The 22,536-nt window shown below is 42.6% G+C and overlaps 1 protein-coding gene across 1 annotated transcript in view; it reads right to left on the bottom strand.

The window, feature by feature from the left end:
* Positions 1-22,536, bottom strand: part of LOC126101248 (transmembrane protease serine 9-like) — a 302,414-nt gene that overhangs the window by 237,329 nt on the left and 42,549 nt on the right. The window lies entirely within an intron of this gene.

The following is a 22,536-nucleotide window of genomic DNA, read 5'->3' as shown; positions in this document are numbered from 1 at the left end:
TTGTGGTTTTAGAAACAGGTAACACAGGACAAGCAATAGTTCTTACACATATACGAAAAACTGATTCGCTAATAACATTGAATGGGCTTCCAGACTCTAAAACCACGGTGAACTTATTCTTACTCACACGTACTTCAATAATAGGATGTAAAAATGCGTCTACATTATTTTCCTTTTCGTCTAGCAAAATATCTCTCATGTCTTCCAAGCGTACGTAGTGTGAAGTCATAGTGTCATTACTTTCTGAACCGTCTATACTGCTGCCAGAAGCCGAAGCTACAAGTTATTGTCGATTGTTTGCGTCACGTCTTGTATTATTCATGTCACTTCGCGGATCAATTTCTACGATTTGCACCTGTCTCTCTGAATTTCTGTCACGTGGAGGATGCCAGTTAGATCCCTCCTGTCTGTTAGATGTAAATTCTTGGTTGTGTCTGTTATTAAAATTTCTATTTTCCTGGCTATCTGCATAACTACTTCTTGTGTAATTTCGTCTGTCACTTCTGAAATTATTGTTAGGTCTACTACCCTGGTTGTTTCTGTAGTAAGAATTTCTATTATTGTATGAATAATTTCTGTCTTGATGATACCGATTACTGTTTCCGTATGATTGATCATTCCGGTAAGAATTTCTGTTATTATAATTGTCTGTGTAATTTCTGTTACAACGTCTGTTATTGTCATAAGGCTGGTATCTATTGTCCTGTCTGTTTCGTCTGTCATTTTCAAAATTGCCGCTATAACGTCCGTTCCGATCAGTATCCCTTTTCTCTGAAAATCTATTGTGATTACCGTTGCTGAAAAAATTACAAGAAGTTCCGTCGTCGTTGTCATACTCAAGTTCTTGTAGCAAAGTGTTAAAAGTTTCAATGTCGTCTTTACATCTTCCGGGTAAAGCAATGTGTCTTATCGATTGTGGCAGCTTAGTTAAACAAATACGAATCAAGTGAGTCGGGCTATAAGGGTTGGAAAGGATTGATTCTTTCGAATCATGTCTTCAAAGTATTTTGCCGGCGTGCGGAACTCTGACTGTTTAAAATTACGCTGCATAATAAATGTCTGATTCTGTCTTGCGTGTTTTCGGACCAATATGCCGGTAGAAATGCATGATAAAAATCATTTAAATTATTACAATCTCTAATAAGTGCGCGCATGCGCGTCGCCGGTTCGTTTTCTAAATATCCACACATAAATTCCAGTTTGTGACTAAGTGGCCAATTTGGTGGAAGTGCGTACATAAATTGATCTAACCATGAACATGGATGTATGTCATTATTAGTATTGCGAAAGATCTTAAATTAGTGGCCAATTTGGCGGAAATGCGTACATAAATTTATCTAACCATGAACATGGACGTATGTCATTATTAGTATTGCGAAAGATCTTAAATTTCCGAACAGTTAAAAAGTGTTTATAGTCAATGTTTTAGCCTCGTGGCGACAAAGACCTACCGCGTCCGTTCCGTTCCGAATGTCGATTATTGACAAGTTCGCGCGCCTGGCGCTCTCTTGTTGCATCTCGTAAATTTAGAATCATCAATAGCGGGGGGTTTTGAAGAAAATAATTTTTCATCTCGTAAATGAAAAATTATTTTCTTCAAAACCCCCCGCAATTGATGATTCTAAATTTCTTCTACTGTCTTTTCCTACGATTTCTCTTCCAATTTGTTTAACTTCCTTTCGTAAAGCCTCAAATTCCCTTTTAACGCGTTCATTAAATTTTCCCTGATTTTCAACATGTTTATTTACATTCTGGTACTCTTCTGTTTCTGCAAATGGTAATGGAGCTCTATCATCTGAATCTCTGTCTCCATTTAAACTAAGACTTGTCAATTTATCTGAAATCTCCTTAACTTTATCCGATAAGTCATCTATTTGTTCTTTCTGTTTATTTATGTATTCCGTAAGTGTCGCGACTCGGGTTTCAGTATTTACACATTTAGTAGTTAACTGTTCATATTGTTGTGTTAGGTTATTTATTCTGTCATAAGGTACGGATTCCTCGATTCTTTCAAAAATTTCTTCCTTATCGTGTGCACGTTTTAAATTTAACTCTGAAAATGTTTGTACTATCACACGATCTCTTTCTTTCTGTTCTCTATCCTGTTCCTTTTGTCTAATTTCTATTGAAGTTAATCTATTATTGTGAGCATTCAAAATCGGTTATACTTCTTCTCTAATTTCTTTCTTTAATTCATCTTTCATGTTTTTAAAACATGTCCCTATTCGTGAGTCTAACTGTATTTCCATTGTTCACATATCAGTTTTAATTGTTGCAATTTGTGATCCCAAATTTAATATTGCATACATCAACTGCTCCATATTAACTGGTTCGAAATTCTTTTCACCCCTAACATTTCCCATAAAACTAACTTCTTTCGTCATAGCCGTCAAGCTATCTGTGTTCGATACTATTCCAGAATGTTCTATCGTTAATCTCGTATTCTGAAAATTTTTGGACTGTGAAAAATTTTGAACTGGTTCGGACTATTTTCCCGGCTTATTAAATTGTTTTCTACTTCTTTATTCACCATACTGTTCTCCTGTGTTGGCGAGTTCGCCATGTTAACAATTTCGTTATTCTGACTATCCATCATTCTTGCCTTTTTCATCGATCGCGTAATCGTTTACAAAACATAAAAATTCGTCACTATACGAAAATTACACACAATTGATTAATTAAGTCCCTTGCAACTATAAAAACTACGAAACAACAAAGCACCAGTGTAATTGTTCTATGTGTGGTAGTGTGACTCAACATACATGTATCTGGCTCAGTTCTTTCTCAATACGACAAAATATTTTAAACACCATTTACAATGAACTAATTGAAAAATCAGAAATACTATAACTGCACATAGAAACCAGAATTACAATTCTAATAAATGAACACGTGCTAGATGCTTTGTTGACTGTACCTGTGGGCAAGAGGGATTGTCGTTAAAGAAAACTTTAATACCTTTTTACCTCATTATATATTGATGAAAATACTCCATGACACCAGCATCATAAATCAAAAGCCCATCTCCTTTTTAAAATATATTCTGACAATTGCAACTTCTTCCATCTATACATTACATCAACCGAACAGCGTCTACTCTCTCGCCCAACAGAACAACAACTGTCCTCGACATCCTCTAAACTACTACCGCCCAGTGGAAGCGGCGGAATAATAATCTTTGGCGCAATCTCTGGCGCTGTGACTCAGTGTAGCCACCTTACAATCCCTCAGAGTGATTGATGGGTCACGACGTTCATAAACAGCTCTTTTAAATCTATTCCACGCACGTTCGATAGAGTTCTCTAGTCGATCGATGTCGTTATCCTGAAGGAAGAGCGAATTTTCGTCCACGAAGACGAATGCCTCGCCAATATGTTGCCGATATGGTTGCATTATCGGTCGGAGGATGGCATTCACGTATCGTACAGCCGTGTCGGCGCCTTCCACGATCACCAGCGGCGTACGTCGGCCCCACATAATGCCACCAAACAACAGCGGGGAACCTCCACCTTGCTGCACTCGATGGACAGTGTGTCTGAGTCGTTCAGCCTGACCGGGCTGCCTCCAAAGACGTCTCCGACGATTTTCTGGTTGAAGGCATATGCGACACTCATCGGTGAAGAGAACTTGATGCCAATCCTGAGTGGTCCATTCGGCATGTTGTTGGACCCATCTGTACCGCGCTGAAAGGTGTCGTGGATGCAAAGATCGACCTCGCCATGAACGTCGAGAGTGAAGTTCCGCATCATGCAGCCTGTTGCGCACAGTTTTCAGTCGTAACACGACGCCCTGTGGCTGCACGAAAAGCATTATTCAACATGGTGGCGTTGCTGTCAGGGTTTCTCCAAGTCATTATCCGTAGATAATGCAGTAGTAGCTCTTCGGCGGCCTGAGCGAGGCATGTCATCGATAGTTCCTGTCTCTCTGTATCCCCTCCATGTCCGAACAACATCGCTTTGGTTCACTCCGAGACGCCTGGACAACTCCCTTGTTGAGAGCCCTTCCTGGCACAAAGTATCAATGCGGACACGATCGAACCGCGGTATTGACCGTCTAGGCATGGTTGAACTACAGACAACACGAGCCGTGTACCTCCTTCCTGGTGGAATGATTGGAACTGATCGGCTGTCGGACCCCCTCCGACTAACAGACGCTTTGGGTGGGTTTGGTGACGTCTCTGAACAGTCAAAGGCGACTGTGTTTGTGATACAATATTCACAGTCAACATCTGTCTTCAGGTGTTCTGGGAACTGGAGTGATGGAAAACTTTTTTTAATGTGTCTATTTAATAATTGCAATGTATTGCCCTATTCTTAATATTTCAGCACTAACGGTTATTTCACAATTAGTTAACAAGAAAAAAACTAGTCAAATCACCGTCTTAAGTATCCCAAAACATTAAGTTCTCTGCATTCATACCTCCTTGGCTGTCCGCGATGATACTTTCCCGTGACGCCACTCTGACTTACCCGTGCCCAGTTTCCACCGTGCTGGGTGATTTGATTGTGTAGGGACGTAGCTATTTAATCAAAAATGCAAGTTTGCGTTTTTTACGGCTGTACTAATCAATCCGATCTTAGTCTAAAGGTATAAAGGAATCACATTTCATTCGTTAAGTGGAACCGTTCAAGCACTATTTTCTTTTGAATGCGTGGATTGTGATTTCACTGTTTATTCTTATCGCCGTGGTTATATTTCTGTCATTTGACTTTAGATTTGCCTTAATTTACTCAGTGTCCGTTCTTTCTCTTCCTCCCTGTGTTTTTTTATTGCCTTCCAAATCACAAACGCTCCGACATTCTAGCCACACTGCATCGACGGTCTCATCCTAGCACAACACACGGTTACGTGACTGCGCTGACTGTTGGGGCAGCATCTCATGCCCTAAATTCCTCCCGCCGATAATTATTCATTGTTCACATTTCCTCCCCCTCTAAAGAAGATTCTTGCAAGGACAGTCTGAGACAGCGGACATGGGTGTGAGAGTTTTGTGTGTGTGATTGTATAAATGTAATGTGTGCTTTTGTGCCTTTCTGAAGAACGCTTTTTTCGCCCGCATCTCGTGGTCGTGCGGTAGCGTTCTCGCTTCCCACGCCCGGGTTCCCGGGTTCGATTCCCGGCGGGGTCAGGGATTTTCTCTGCCTCGTGATGGCTGGGTGTTGTGGGATGTCCTTAGGTTAGTTAGGTTTAAAGAAAAAAAAAGGGCCGGCCGATGTGGCCGTGCGGTTCTAGGCGCTTCAGTCTGGAACCGCGTGACCGCTACTGTCGCAGGTTCGAATCCTGCCTCGGGCATGGATGTGTGTGATGTCCTTAGGTTAGTTAGGTTTAAGTAGTTCTAAGTTCTAGGGGACTGATGACCTTAGAAGTTAAGTCCCATAGTGCTCAGAGCCATTTGAAGAACGCTTTGGCCGAAAACACTCTTTTCGCCGTGCCTGCTTGCTGATTTGCATGCGAATAGCAGTCTATCCATTTAACAGTATAGTTATTCCCTCATTAAATTTGTTGTAAACTATCCACTGCACGTCAACAGGAACAATGTTCACAATGCTGCAAAGTAAAATTTGAAACTAAACTGAAAATGTTTCTCTTTGACAACTCCACCTATTCCTTAGAAGATTATCTATTACTGTGCTGAATAAATGGTGATGGGTAGGAAGTACTGACGAACATCGTGTCTCTTTAATTAAAAAACGATAAGACTGATAAATGACCAGCACGGAGGCATATTTGAAAAAAAATGATTTCAATATATAGGGTGATTTTTTTCCACCGTGTACAAACTCTAGGGACTGATCGTTAAGAGGATACGGAACAAGAAAGTACCCACTTCTTCTTGGTTCCTGGTAGAGTACAGTCCACGTGTAGCAAAGGTATTTGTGTGATTTGCGGTAGTAAAAATAGTTGTCTGCTGAACCATAATATCGTGCACAGAGTTCTTATTACGTTTATTCCAGTTCAGAACATGTATCACTCAAAAGAAGTGGTTGCCTTTAAAGAATTTCAGTGTAACTACGTATATAGTGTGAGACGTGTTAGGATTAATATGTATTGCTAATTACGTAAGACGACAGTTCAATTCTCATTCTAAATACGGCTGAAAACCACCTGCACCATTATTCATTAGTTCAGAGAGTATCTTTTATTGCAATAATATCATCGAGGTAAAAAAAAGAAGGGAGGTTGCACTCATGGAAGTAAGAAAAGAAGGCCATTTTAAGTAATCCTAAACATAAGCAGGCTCCTGTTTACGATCACTTTCTGCTCATTATTTCTGTCATGTGCATCCTAAAACATGTCAATTATAATTATCCGGGCTGTTATGCCGTGGTCGGTTGATGAATTTAGTCTCAATTCCCAACGTTTTGTCTCCGACTGCGGGAGACATCTTCAAGGGGGTCCGTAGGTCGATGGAAGGTCCAACACACCCACTGCCTCGCAGTCGGCAGCGAGCCAGTGGGTGTGTTGGACCTTCCATTGAGCTACGGACCCCCTTGAAGATGTCTCCCGCAGTCGGAGACGAAACGTTGGGAATTGAGACAAAATTCATCAACCGACCACGGCATAACAGCCCGGGTAATTATAATTGACATGATATTTCCGGCCGTGAAAGTCAACATTTTAGTATCATCCTAAAACAGTTTTAAATACTAAGAGTTACAATGCTTGCACGAATAACATTATCAGAAAGGGAATTTCGAAAGTTTTTCTGTTCTTGAATGCGTATTTTCTCTAGTAATTCACCACATTTGACCAAGGTAATGTGATTTCTTTTTGTTGATGCATTTCGAATAACCAAGAAGGATGTGATGTGGAAAGGATGCTTTCGTAATGCATTTTATTCGACGCTTACTATATTTGTATCGATAGCAAATGAAGCTGTAACTAATGCCTGTTTGCTTACTGGTACTGCTTCTTGTTAGTCACATTTTCAGTTTTCATTCCGTATGCACAACATTTTTAATCTTCATGTTTGAAAAAAATTTACCTATGCGTTCTTTGTTCGCCCATAAACGTGTGCAATGAGGAAAGAAGCAAGACATGCTGTCTTATCTTGTGCATGTCAACAAAGTAAACGATTATTGATATTTCAAAGAAACAGAGTTTCATAGAGGTATACATCCACGCAGTATAGACATCTTGTTTTATTGGACTGTCAGGGCATTGTTTCACTGTAGCTTACACATCCTCTAACTTTGAAATCTTAGCTATGATGCGTCATTTAGTGTGTGGCAAATAATATCAATTTACAGGCTAAAAAAAAGGTATAACTTTTTAAACATATTTTAACATTGTGGAATGCTATAAATGTGTTTAAGGGAATGGTCTCAAGCGGTTAAAACCCCATAAAATGGATATTCTGTTTTACTGTGTATGTAAGTAATACTTTAGTAATGATTGCCTAACCTATGTACGATCTTTTGAGCAGTAGCCTATTTGCTTCTTTTTTCGGAATCTTTCTCGCCAGTAGCTCTGTCAGTTTATCAGGAATAACCAAACTCAGCACTGTTGGAATGTACACCCACTTTGATTATCTGCTTGATTTTACTTTTGAATTTCATTTTGGGCTTTTCAAAGTATATGTGTTATACGAGATCAGGCATGAAGTCTTAATGTGGGACAGTTTGCTATTAGTCATCTCTACTACAGCTGTAATGTCAGAGAAGGCTTTAGTTCTGACCGTCAGCAGGGACTGTCAGTCCGAGTCATTGCCGCCTTCACGACAACAATGCCCCGATTCTTGTACATGCTGTCTCGTGCGCTCAGGGTGTTTAACGTTAGCTCACAGCCCAACAACAGCGTGCCGCTGATACACACCAAATGGCGCCAGTAAAAGTCTGTTTGCCAGTGTTCCCTTTGTGTAAAAGTAATGACCAACCGCATCTTGTCTTCTTGGGAAATTCAGATCAGTACATCTGGGTTTTGTAAACTATGGCACCGTGAACACATGTCCACTGTTGTATCAAAGGCAAACTCGCACAGTAACAGTTGACCCTCATTTATCACAAAGCTATCATACAGCCCTATGAACTGTTGTTCGGTAATAAAATATCGGCCTTGCATGTCAGACAGTGGATCTCGGAATAATTTTTTCAATGTTCACGTGTGTATTAGCTTCCAAAATGAAGACAGCTGCTGATGGACGGTGTTCTTCACCATCTTGGTCTTAATCATAATTTCGGCGGTTTCATGTCTTTGTTCTTTAGGCTATTGTACTCAACAAATTAAAGTCATGTCTTTACCCTTTCAGTAACATAAATTATGGAATACATGCTATTGTACTCAACAAACTAAAGCCATAAAATTTTGAAGGGTAATAAAGAAGCGCGTATCAGCGAGCAGCTTACTGTCGTCTTCCAGGTACATTTCCTAAGCCGCAGCATCTTAATGTGCTCAAATGACCATATCTCGCTGAGAGGGTCGATCTTAATAAGAATGCCTAACAGCATACGGCGGTTTTTATCCTCGAAACACGCACCATTCACTAACCCTATGTCTCTGAGGTAGTGATGAACGGTGAAACGAAGTGTAAACAATATGGGAGTGCCAATATTCCTCGCTGATGTCTATTGGGGAAAATCCAGCACTCGAGGGAGTTATAAGGCGGAAATTAAATCGGACTTTGGGGAATATGTTTCAGCACGAGTCGTTTCCAGTTTGTGAGAAATGTACACAGGCGCAGTACATTAAGTACCACCAATCCAGTCCGTTACACGCAGCTTCAAACCGTCAACGAACAGTGTTAGGCATCCGTAGCAGTGATCAACGCTGGAACTAGCTCGGCGACATTTGTTGATGTGTTTGTCCAATCCTTGGACAGTCATCGAAAGGATAAGCAGGTACTAGGCGATGCAGTGTCACCACAGAACAAGATGGCCATCATCTGGTGGTCATCGTGGACTGAAAACTGTGCCCAATGAACTGCGTCAACGGTTCAGCAATGCCCTAGAATAGCCTTTCTGTGTAGAATGTCTTCCAACTGGATGAAACTGTGGGACCCATTCTGTCACTGTCGGCACGTATTGCTCAAAAACTGAAACCTCTCGGACTGCAACGCGCACTGGATCTCCGTTGTTGAATAGACAACTACAGTGTTCCTGGAGGAGTTCCCCTCAAACCTATCCTACAACAAAGGCTAAATACGCCTCAGACCATACAGTGATTGCTGCAGTTTTTTCAGCGTGACAAACAAACCACGTTTGACATTAGACTATAATAAAAGTGGAAAAATACTGTCTACGCGAGAGTTCGTAAAACCTACAGCACACCCTTTCACCATCCCCTCAGGCAGAACTTTGGTATTTCTTGGCATCACATTAGCCTCTCATTCGGGATGATGGCGGTTCCCCTTTCGGCCATACGGATTTTTATTATGATTCCAGCCTTAAGGATTTACGTTATTATTCCTTTCCTTAAATCGCTTAAAAAATGGTTCCTACGAAGCGGATACAGCCGATGTCCTTTCACATCCTTCTTCAACCGGCCCTATTCTCTGTTTCTAACGAAGTCGACATCGTGGAGGCCTTAAGTACTAACCTTCCATTGTTCCTTATACGTAACAGTGTGCCACGTCCTACGTACTGCAACTAAGAGACAGAAAGATTCCTTGGATCGGAAAGAAATGAACAACGGTGCTCTATCTATCACTTGCACCCTCTTTGTAAATACGGGTGTCTGTGAGTTTTTTTAAATACATATGACTAATTCTGAGTTTGAGGAAATTCTCCACACTTCAGTCTTAATAAAAGAGGCTGAACGTTGTGTACATGAGACTTTGTAAAAATCACAACATCCCCTGTTCTCGTCCCCCCATGCAAAACTTTGCTACTTCTTGGTAAGGCATTAGCAATTCATTCTGGAAAATGGCGCATGAGACACTACAGATTTACATTTCGGTCATTTCCGTATATCGTTTAAGGTGTGTGAAATGGATGCGGCCGATGTCCTGCATCATTCCGTTGGCTAGGCGTATTCTCTGTCTCTGATGATGTTATCAGTGAAGAAACATTAAATCCTATTCCATCTTCGTTCCCTCTATGCAACAGTGTATGACATCCTTCGTACCGCGGCTACGAAGCAAGTCTCCAAAAAGTTGGAGTGCATAATCATAAACCAGTCACCACTTCGCACTGTTTCCACAACGCACGTAATTTTGGATGATTTTATTAAGGATGTAGAGAACACTTATTCGATTGGATAAGATTTTTACATACTTCTACATGTACAATCTCCTTCTTCTTACGGGCACGAAATTGGACAATTAATTCACAGATAACATTCGTTTTAAAACAACTGGCGCTTCGAAAAATAGATTCAGGCAAACATGTGACATGACAGAAGAAAACTGTTTCTGAAAGATACTTTTCGCCTGCTGGCAGCTTTATAGACAGTAAATGTCAGGACTGGGAACTTAGGTCACGCCAAGAGAAACGTGTAGAACGACGAATGCTAGGAGCACACTGTTCAGCGCCCGATGTTGAACATGGTGTTCCGCAGCAGAGGATCCCCACGTGCTCCAATGTTGACCCAATAACATCGTCAGTTATGGTTACGGTGGGTACGGAATCATCAAGATTGGACCGCAGATCAATGGAATAGTGTCACCTGGTCGGATGAGTCCCGTTTATCGTTAAACGAGGTCGATCATCGTGTCAGAATACGCCGTCATCCAAGGGAACGGCTGCTCGAAACATGGAGCGCACCATGTTAAAATGTGTGTGAATTCCTAAGGGGCCAAACTGCTGAGATTATCACTACTTAAACTAACTTATGCTAAGAACAACACACACACACCCATGCCGAGGCGGGAGCTGCCGTGCAATACGTGGCATGGCGCCTCTAACCACGCGGCCACTCCGCGTGGCGCACCATGGAAGTATTATGGAGAAGTGCTATGTTATGAAGGACATTCACCTGAGCTTCCATTGGACCGGCGGTAGTAATCGAAGGCACTATGGTAGCGGAGGCATCTTCCCGCAGGATAACTGTTCCTGTCACAGGGCCAGAATCGCGCTGCAATGGTTTGAGGAGCGTTACGTGAACTGACATTGATGTCTTGGCTATCAAATTCGTTTTGTCTGACCGATGAAACTAACCGGGACGCTATCGTCCGCCAGCTTCGCGCCCACAAATCAACTGCTCGTAAATCACGTTACGTGTTTATCTGTGATTAGGCATCTGGTGCCACAAACCTCTGGAAACCTATCAAGTACTTGTCGAATCCATGGCACGCGGAATCACTGCTGAATTGTGTTCCGGAAGTGGATCAACACGCTTTGAAGTAGGAGGTCATATTACTTTGACTCATCAGTATACATTGTATGGTCGTTGACGGATACAACCAACAACGTAAATATAAATCTTGGCTTGTGACTTTTGACATACATTTACTAGAACGCTGTAGCCACATTTGTTTATGTACTTCGGAGTGAGGCGATGCTCATCCACTGGATCTAGGGCTGCTTTTATTAATGTTTACAATTTTCTCTTCCATATCATGGTTATATTATCAGTTAAACCTTACTGCAACTGATTTTAATCAAATTTTAAAATTTATTTTCTTCAATGTTGAAGTTTATATACACTGAAGCAAAACAGTGTGACGGTATAAAACAACCCGAAGGTGACTGAAATGTTGTCAATTAACGTGTATTCTTAGAATTGTTTTCAATTTAGGGACATCCTTTATACTTTCTGATAAACATTTTGTTCGTGTGGAATCTCGGCGTCTGACTGTTCTTTAATTCGTCTGAAGTCCGAAATCTCATGAAAGCAGAAGCATTGATGAATATTTCCTCAGTGAAATGAATGGCTTGTTTCTCGAAGACTCTTAGTACTAATTTTGTTGATTTACGAGACAATGATTCTCTCAGAATTTACGAATTCTATTCAGTCTAATAATTGCTTCATACTATGTTTCCCTTCAAGACTTGCAAATTTTCCTTTATTGTACGTCCACATCTAAGGCCTATTTGACCCTTTGCGTGATTAAATGGCAGTAGCTTATTTTCGGTTAGTGTTAACTTTAGTGAATACCTTAACAAATGATAAATGCTTATATGTGTCGCTAGCCGAATATACACTCCTGGAAATGGAAAAAAGAACACATTGACACCAGTGTGTCAGACTCACCATACTTGCTCCGGACACTGCGAGAGGGCTGTACAAGCAATGATCACACGCACGGCGCAGCGGACACACCAGGAACCGCGGTGTTGGCCATCGAATGGCGCTAGCTGCGCAGCATTTGTGCACCGCCGCCGTCAGTGTCAGCCAGTTTGCCGTGGCATACGGAGCTCCATCGCAGTCTTTAACACTGGTAGCATGCCGCGACAGCGTGGACGTGAACCGTATGTGCAGTTGACGGACTTTGAGCGAGGGCGTATAGTGGGCATGCGGAAGGCCGGGTGGACGTACCGCCGAATTCCTCAACACGTGGGGCGTGAGGTCTCCACAGTACATCGATGTTGTCGCCAGTGGTCGGCGGAAGGTGCACGTGCCCGTCGACCTGGGACCGGACCGCAGCGACGCACGGATGCACGCCAAGACCGTAGGATCCTACGCAGTGCCGTAGGGGACCGCACCGCCACTTTCCAGCAAATTAGGGACACTGTTGCTCCTGGGGTATCGGCGAGGACCATTCGCAACCGTCTCCATGAAGCTGGGCTACGGTCCCGCACACCGTTAGGCCGTCTTCCGCTCACGCCCCAACATCGTGCAGCCCGCCTCCAGTGGTGTCGCGACAGGCGTGAATGGAGGGACGAATGGAGACGTGTCGTCTTCAGCGATGAGAGTCGCTTCTGCCTTGGTGCCAATGATGGTCGTATGCGTGTTTGGCGCCGTGCAGGTGAGCGCCACAATCAGGACTGCATACGACAGAGGCACACAGGGCCAACACCCGGCATCATGGTGTGGGGAGCGATCTCCTACACTGGCCGTACACCACTGGTGATCGTCGAGGGGACACTGAATAGTGCACGGTACATCCAAACCGTCATCGAACCCATCGTTCTACCATTCCTAGACCGGCAAGGGAACTTGCTGTTCCAACAGGACAATGCACGTCCGCATGTATCCCGTGCCACCCAACGTGCTCTAGAAGGCGTAAGTCAACTACCCTGGTCAGCAAGATCTCCGGATCTGTCCCCCATTGAGCATGTTTGGGACTGGATGAAGCGTCGTCTCACGCGGTCTGCACGTCCAGCACGAACGCTGGTCCAACTGAGGCGCCAGGTGGAAATGGCATGGCAAGCCGTTCCACAGGACTACATCCAGCATCTCTACGATCGTCTCCATGGGAGAATAGCAGCCTGCATTGCTGCGAAAGGTGGATATACACTGTGCTAGTGCCGACATTGTGCATGCTCTGTTGCCTGTGTCTATGTGCCTGTGGTTCTGTCAGTGTGATCATGTGATGTATCTGACCCCAGGAATGTGTCAATAAAGTTTCCCCTTCCTGGGACAATGAATTCACGGTGTTCTTATTTCAATTTCCAGGAGTGTATTTTATTACCTTTATGAAATATTGCACTCTACTTTCTTCTTTCATTTTCTATACATGCTTACCTTGACTTCTCTGGTCTAAGTATCTTGAAATGATGGTCACGTTTTACATGGAAACATGGGCCCAATCGACTTAGTTATTTTAACCATTCTGTACTGGCATGTAAGAAACTACGTGAATCAATCCCTGTGTAACCTTCTTTTGTGTATTGTACAAGGTTTGTTTATCATAGTCAGCCACTGCCTAGTGTATGATATATTTATATTATGAGTTTCATGTTACTTCCACAGTTTTCTTGCATACTGAACATGATCGACATATAGTCATACTTGATAGGTTATTAAGTTCCACTATTATGATCATTTTTCATCGCTTGTTATGTGGTAGTGTCAATACTGATGACACACTGTCACTAGCGCTGTAGTCACTCTATTAAGACATTGTCAGTAGAGACATTCCGTTTAGCTTTTTTCAATTGATATAAAGTTTGCTGTTAAAAAGATGTGCTATTACTGCTAGCAGATGTAGGCCTATCACAGGCATTATCATCTGTGAAGGAATGCTAAAGATGGTTTTGTTTGCTTGTTTCATGCATTTACATTCCTCAATGATACTTTGTCTCTTTGGCATTAATAACTGTGATGTATGTTTGGTATTACTCTAAGTGCTGTATTTGACTTCTGATTGTGGATCCTCATGTGATGGCTTTGAGGCTGTATCAGCATAAAAGGAATATGAAATAAGCTTTTATGTGATCTGTTTTCACCTTGTAAGTACATATAAATATGTAATACCCATATTATTTTTGTCTACATTATGTATTTTCAGTTGATATGTTGACAGCGTCCTGTGAAGATGGTCAATCACCGAAACTGGTAGACACATAGGTCTTAAAATAAACAGCTGATGTTTAAAAAATGCATTTTTTTCAGTCACTTAATGTCTCTCGGTTTCATGTAATCAAAATATTAATCTTGAATGACTTTTCATCTCAGCTGGAAGCTGTCTCACTTAAAGTGCAAATAATGAGATGTACATTAGCATCTTCCTTCGTTCCATTTATGAGTTTAACTGTGCATCGGTTTTCAGACTGGATTTTTAGATTAGCTGGCTTGGAAAAGGATAAAGAATGTGGACCAATACCAGTATTTACTAGTCATGTAAACCTAAAGAATGCAATGACACACATCTTTACAAGAGGCTAATAATACTCGCAAACATGCAGCAACTGGCAAAAGAAATTAAACTTTCAAGAAAGCAGGAAGATATGAGAGGGATCTGACAGGTTTTTCTCACCCTGTGAATCCTGATTTGTCCCTCAGTGTGCTAGGGAGTAACACTACTTACAAATGAAGAAATGTAGTTTTGACTGATACCTAGGACAGGAGCACTGCATAGTGTTTAGCTGTGTAGTGTAGTGTTGTATAGTACTGTGTAGTCTAGAATCATAAGTTACAAAAATTGTGATGTAGCACTGTAGCATAGAAAAGTAGACCAGTATCATTTGCCTTCTTGATTCCAGATGTATGTATACCTGTGCACCAGTTAGGCAAAGAGTAGTATGTAGCTTTTTAAAATTATTTATACATGTTTTTGAATAGATTTTTTGTGGTTATTCTTAAACATATAAAGCTTGGTTAGAGTAACTTATTTGCAATTTTATTAAAATATAATGTGATTTACTCACGTATACTAGCCCATGTGAAACATTTGGTGCGTTCCTGTATCTAGTGAACAGGCTAAGAGATAATAAACAGTTTTACATTCTGGGCATCTGCAGCTTTTGAAAGGCATGCTGTCAGGAATATTTCCGCTAATGGCTGGTAAAACTGTTGTTTTTTGAAATGCGTCACACACTAAAACTGAATCATCAGGTACAACGTACATGGTAAAGAGTAACGTTCAGTGACACCACTTTGTGGGTTATAATATTAATAAAGGAATGTCTAAAATATACTCACAACGTTAAAAGGTCATAGGCATACCTATCTCTCCTAGTGAAAATGCATTACTGCCTCAATAAATATATAGGGCAAACCAGTAGGTTATTTCGAGTAAGATTTCAGGAAAGCCGTAGTGTTGAAAAACCTGTGTTCTGGCGCATTCCGCATTGTTGCCTGATGTATCCAAGATGGCGGCGATGGCGTCATCCAAGATGGCGTCATGTAGACTTGGCTACAATGCATTTTGTCACCCAATATCACGGCCATGACGTCACCTGAAGACGTCAAGATGGCGGCTTTTGAGGTAGTGTCCCCCCCTCCAGCAGAAAAAATGGCGGAAGGTTCAAATCCCAACAGGATAATGCATCACACCCCAGTTATCGCGAGAAGATAGCTCACTTGGCCTACCTCCACTAACCTAAGTCACCCGACCACCAGCTCTTCCTACAAACTGTCACAAAATTTGAATTTTGGCTGTAAACAAAGGTCAGTTGGGGTTCTGCTGCTAAGCTAAGAAAATGGCGGGAAAGAAAGGACACTTATACTAACCTCAGTCGCCCGACCACCACCTCCTCCTAAGGATTTGTGGGAAAAACGAGTTGGGCATAAGTCTTTATTTAAACAATTTCATGCAGGTGTGTTCGCCACAAGGTCAGGACTCCAACTGACTTAGTACATATCGCTGCCACCAGAGGGTGCTCTCATCTGTGATGTAATCCAAGATGGCGGCAAACAGCGCATTTACCAGGAGGTCTGGACTCAAGCTGACTTAGTATACAGCGCCACCGCCAGAGGGCGCTACTGTGATGTCATTTGATGACGCAAGTACCGTAATCCAAGATGGCGGCAAACAGTGTGTTCACCACAAGGCCTAGTACATATTGACACCACCAGAGAGCGCTGTCATGGACTTGGAATCAATTTTCACCAGTGTCACGCCCACCTGGACTCCACAACGATCCCCAACCGACCGCCACGTCCTCTTACCAACCCATGTTGTCGGGCTAATGTACACTAACATGACCTAATGTGTACTAAAGTGTACTAACGTGCACTAATGTGTGCTAAAGTGTACTAACATGCACTAATGTGTACTAACGTGAACAGCATATAATGTCGTCTGAAATGATGGGGGGGGGGGGGGGGGGGGAATAGTGGGAAAACGACTCTGTCTATGATGGACAAAAGTTTTTATTATTTTGCAAGCGATGTCTCTACCATGAGATCTAGATTCCAATTGACCTAGTACACAACACTGCCACCAGAGTGTCCTGTCATCCCCTCTGTGACCTAACTCCAGATGGTGTTATGTCAGGGAAAAATGATGCGTAAATGACTCAGGCTGCGCTGGGCTGCTGGGGAGGGTAAGGAACGAGGGAACTCTATTTAGTTTGGAACATTTTATTTATGGATGGATTATATTTATCACACTGACGAAAAACACGCGCCCTGATGTGCTTGGGGTTACAACACACAGTCTGCAGACATGCCAACAACTCCTGATTTTCCTAAATAATTTCAGTACAGACCTGCAAACTGCTCCTAAATAATGCAGCACACCATTGTCTACACATGCTCAATTCTTGTAAACTGTCCAAATAATGCATGGCACAGCCTACAGGAACACTCGCAAAATAATGCAATCAACACACACTAGCACTGCCCCCCCCCCCCCACACCCTGTGCACCAGACGACGAAGTGACATGGTTGTCAGCTGTCAAACCACGCACAGATGCCTGCATGCATCAGGTAGGGACATCCCTGTTCATACCTGATTTCTGAGAAATTCCTATCCAAATGTGTACTCAACTAGACACATGTTCTGATGTGATCGGGTGGGAGTTCAGTTACAAGCTGCCACCGAATGCATGTGAAAGTTACATCCAGGCCATTGATGATGCAGTCAGATGGGAGCAAAGACTTATTTACAGAGTGCAGACGCTCCAAGCTTGGCCACACACATGGTTCATCGCTACCCTCGCTCTGACTGCAGACTGGCGAAGATGCTGCAGAAATCAATTCCAGAATATCACAAGCTGCTTTCTCCTTAGTGATTCTAGTAGACCATGCGTGGTGTGTGGCTGACGCTTCGCTGCGCGTAGCTACTTACCGTTGCAAGTGCACCTATCCAAGTTCTCAATGTCATTCGTATGTAACATGGCTTTGTAAACAATATCAGCCAAGTTGAACTCTATTAAATTGAATAGTCCCCCAGAAACACTTAATGTGGGCTTTTGTAGGAGTTTTCGTGTTGTCTCAGCTTGTATGCACAGAAATTCTTGCCCTAACAGAACCTGTTTACGAAAATAGTGCAGAATACCATAGAATGCAGTCTTCCTCACAGACCTAACGTGGTACCCAGTCCATCACGTGTTACCCTTCCCACTTTCAACAAACACAAACATTCCCTCCGCTATGTAGAGGCTCCTATATCCAAGCATAAAGGATGTGTTGAGGCATTATGATTGGCTCTTATCGAATTTACCCATCGAATTACTGATACCACCGATATCGAAGCGCTGTCCACCTTTTTTCCTTCAGCAGACGAGACTTTCAGTGGTCATTTTACACAGATCGCCATATTGCACAGACAATTAAATCATACAAACCACCATACATATCGTCAAGTACCTAAAGACTCTTACGTTATGACATACAGTCATCATCTCTAGTCATGCCTTAATATAAACCATACTAACTTTAGAATGCAATACATACACATGTTACACAACGTTGGCCACAGTAACTTTACAATACAATATATACACATTTTACACAAACAGGGCAGTCACCTTTTATACCTGTCACCAATCGAAAAACTTATTGTATGGCTACACTGACACAGGCTATATGTCATGATGCTCCCCAGTCCTAGGGAAGCACCGCCAGCCTTTTGTTTCTTTCTACAGACTTGACATTCAACCCTTAAAAAATCATCCCTTTTACATCAGAGCACCCTCAGCAGACCGAAGTCACTCTCAGAACTCTTCTACAAATTTGAGACCGTTTCCCCTTGGCACAAACGCGTTACTGTTTCTACTCCGAACCTTCTCGCTTTTCTACAGACATCTCCAGACTCTGGGATTACAAGAACATACGCATTTTCGCATGGTTCACCATAATATTATACCATTTCCACGTTAGTTCAATTTAGTACACGTTAGTGCACGTTAGCCCGACAACATGGGTTGGTAAGAGGACGTGGCTGTAGGTTGAGGATCGTTGTGGAGACTTTAAGTATGTCCTTGATAGTCCAGGTGGGTGTGGCACTCATGAAAATTGATTCCCAGTCCATGGCAGCGCTCTCTGGTGGTGTCAATAAGTACTAGGCCTTGTGGTGAACACACTGTTTGCCACCACCTTGAATTATGGTAGTTGCATCATCAGCTGACGTCACAGTAGTGTCCTCTGGTGGTAGCGCTGTGTACTAAGTCAGTTTGAGTCCAAACCTCGTGGTGAACATAGTGTTTGCCGCCATCCTGGTTTACATCACAGATGAGAGAACCCTCTGGTGGTGGCGATGTGTACTAAGTCTGTTGGAGTCCTGACCTTATGGTGAACACACCTGCATGAAATTGTTTAAATAAAGATATCGAAGGCCTTTTTTCCCACGAATCCTTAGGAGGAGGTTGCGGTTGGGCGACTGAGGTTAGTACAAGTGTCCTTTCTACCGCGCCATTTTCTTAGCTCAGCAGCGAAACCGCAAGTGACCTTTGTTTACCACCAAAATTCAAAGTTGATGCCAGTTTGTAGGAAGAGGTGGCGGTCGGGTGACTTAGGTTAGTGGAGGTAGGCCTAGTGAGCTATCTTCCCACGATTTTTTTTGCTTTGTTGGGATAACCGGGGTGTGATGCATTATCCTGTTGGAATTTGAACATCCCACCATTTTTTCTGGGAGAGCGGGCGTGGCACTTTCCCGCCAAAAGTCGCCATCTTGGATAACAGTACTTGCATCATCAGCTGACGTCATGGACGCCATCTTGAATGACGTCATATCTTGTTGCTAAGTCTATACGACGCCATCTTGGATGACGTCATTGACGCCATTTTGGATACATCAGGCAACAATGCAGAATGCACCAGAACACAGGTTGTTCCAGTACTCACCTTAACTTAAATATTTCGTGATTTACATTAACATCCCAGTTACATGATGATGGGCACAGCATCACAACCCCTCCAGAAAATTCGAAAACACTTCATAAAAAGAAAAAAATGTCATACTTTGAATATTTGGGTGGAAAAAGTAATTTTTAGATATATAGAAGGAAATTGATTGTTCACATTGAATGACCACTTAGAAATAAAGCAGCGTAGCATTCTGGCAAATGCTGATTGTATGTACGATTAGGGATTAGTAAATGATAAAATTCTGTAATGTTCTTGAATATAGGATCAGCAATCCATCGTTAATAGTTATATGACTTCAGAATATACATGTGGATAGCTTCTTTGCTACCAGCTGGCTGGTGTCTCCCAGTCGTTCGTGTGGGCCGCTTTTACTTTGCCGTGTACTGTGTTGCCCTGCCCTCGCCCCAGAACAACATTGCTAAGCGATACATCCCACACAGCAATTTGCGTAGTGCCACAGCTAATTGTGTTAGCATTATAATTTGGTATCGCCAATTCGGCCCTTTTTTAAAAATATGTTAGTGTCCTCTTCCAAAAAATACTTTTCTTTTTCCTTTTTAGTTGCAGGCAAATATTAAAACAAGGCTCTCTACCTGCAAGTTTTACTCACCAGCATTTTGTCCTAAATCAGTGTTGCTTGTCTTCGTTACCACTGGCCGTTGTGACCGAGCGGTTCTGGGCGCTTCAAACCGGAACCACGCGACCGCTACGGTCGCAGGATCGAATCCTGTCTCGAGCATGGACGTGTGTGATGTCCTAAGGTTAGTTAGGTTTAAGTAGTTCTATGGGACTGATGACCTCAGATGTTAAGTCACGTAGTGCTCAGACCAATTTGAATCATCTTTGTTACCTTTTGTTCGCTGTAGTATTGACAATATTCACTGAATAGCAAATTTTGACTAGGAGGATTGGGTATGCCTATGACTATTTAACGTAGTGAGCATATTTTAGACAGCGTTTTATTAATTTTGATTCGCACGGAGTGCTGACACTGTATGTTGCTCCCTACCATGTAGGTTACACATGATAATTCGGCTTTGGGCGGCGAAACTGGTTGTGTTTCAATAAACAACAGCAAAGGAAATAGCAAATAAATAAATATCACTTCTTTTGTAACAAGGAAGAAAATAATACCATATAATGGTTTATGTAATGTACCATTAATTATTTCTTTATTTATGAAATGCAATTCATTTCCAGATATGCGTGGATATTAATCCTGCAAACAAATAATTTAAATACAACAGCCACAGATAAAATGATAAAATGATTTATGAAATGCAATTCATTTCCAGATATGCGTGGATATTAATCCTGCAAACAAATAATTTAAATACAACAGCCACAGATAAAATGATGCGTGACTCACAGAAATATTTGTGATATATGTGTCACTAACACCTTAACCTGTGGATGTAGATTGTCACCTGAAGATGGCAAAAGAAGACGAAAACTGCTACTGCAATTTAATGAATTATTGTAGCAAAACGCCAGATATGTCTTTCCTTTTTGAAATGACACTGCTTCGGTTTTTGAAGGCATCTTAAACCAATTAGCTTGAAACTTTCTGGCAGATTAAAACTGTTTGCCCGACCGAGACTCGAACTCGGGACCTTTGCCTTTCGTGGGCAAGTGCTCAACCATCTGAGCTACCGAAGCACGACTCATTCCCGGCCCTCACAGCTTTACTTCTGCCAGTATCTCGTCTCCTACCATCCAAACTTTACAGAAGCTCTCCTGCGAGCCTTGCAGAACTAGCACTCCTGAGAGAAAGGATACTGCGGAGATATGGCTTAGCCACAGCCTGGGGGATGTTTCCAGAATGAGATTTTCACTCTGCAGCGGGGTGTGCGCTGATACGAAACTTCCTAGCAGATTAAAACTGTGTGCCGGGCCGAGACTTGAACTCGGGACCTTTGCCTTTCGCGGGCAAGTGCTCTATCATCTGAGCTACCGAGGCACGACTCACGCCCGGCCCTCACAGCTGTACTTCTGCCAGTATCTTGTCTCCTACCTTCCAAACTTTACAGAAGGTAGGAGACGAGATACTGGCAGAAGTAATGCTGTGAGGGCCGAGCGTGAGTCGTGCTTCGGTAGCTCAGATGATAGAGCACTTGCCCGCGAAAGGCAAAGGTCCCGAGTTCGAGTCTCGGTCGGGCACACAGTTTTAATCTGCCAGGAAGTTTCATATCAGCACACTCCGCTGCAGAGTGAAAATCTCATTCTGGGAATTAGCTTGAAATTCGCGAAACTCGTACCCTTACCAACCGTTCGTCCTCATCCTCACTCCCTCTCCCGTCAATATGGGCTGAAGGGGATGAAACAACAGTACAGGAAAAAGTTATGATGAGCTGTGAAGTAACAGTGAATTCCAAGGTGGTATGTCACACGCTTCCAGCTTTACGTAGTTCCACTAAACAATCAGTCGAGTTACTGGATCAGAATAACAAAGTGACTGGTGGTCAGTTGTTCACAGGATAGTTGTCATAACAATAACGAACAAGAAAATGAGCCTGGTCATGCTTTCCATTGTCGTATCGCTTTGCTACCTCCGGTGCCAGCTGCCACAGTCAGTTGCAAACGACGCTTGGAGCCGGTAGCGTAGCAGTGTGGTTTGCTTTCATTGTGCTTCTCGGCGCAGATGTTAAACTACAGTCGAGTCAACGTAAGAAGATCCCTGCCTGTGCTGTTGTCAGCTTGCATAGTGCTAACAGCGGCAGGCTCAAACAACAATGTAGCAATGTAGCAGTGCGACAACAGTGTAGCTTTGCCTTAGGGACATTTACAAATTAGCGTCACGTGACTGGTTGAGATAGGTGTGCGAAGCTTCCGGCCCAGACCAATGCAACTCTCATGGGTTTTGTTACTCCGATTCGACTACAGCTGTGAAAGTGTGCGGTAGGGCGATGTGACTATTACCACCTTGTGAGGAAAGCTAAAACTGTACCTTAACGAACGGA

The sequence above is a fragment of the Schistocerca cancellata genome, chromosome 9 (assembly GCF_023864275.1).
Source record: "Schistocerca cancellata isolate TAMUIC-IGC-003103 chromosome 9, iqSchCanc2.1, whole genome shotgun sequence".
In the NCBI taxonomy this organism is placed as follows: Eukaryota; Metazoa; Arthropoda; class Insecta; order Orthoptera; family Acrididae; genus Schistocerca; species Schistocerca cancellata.
Note: the sequence above shows the minus strand (reverse complement) of the source record. Positions and strands in the feature narration are given on the sequence as shown.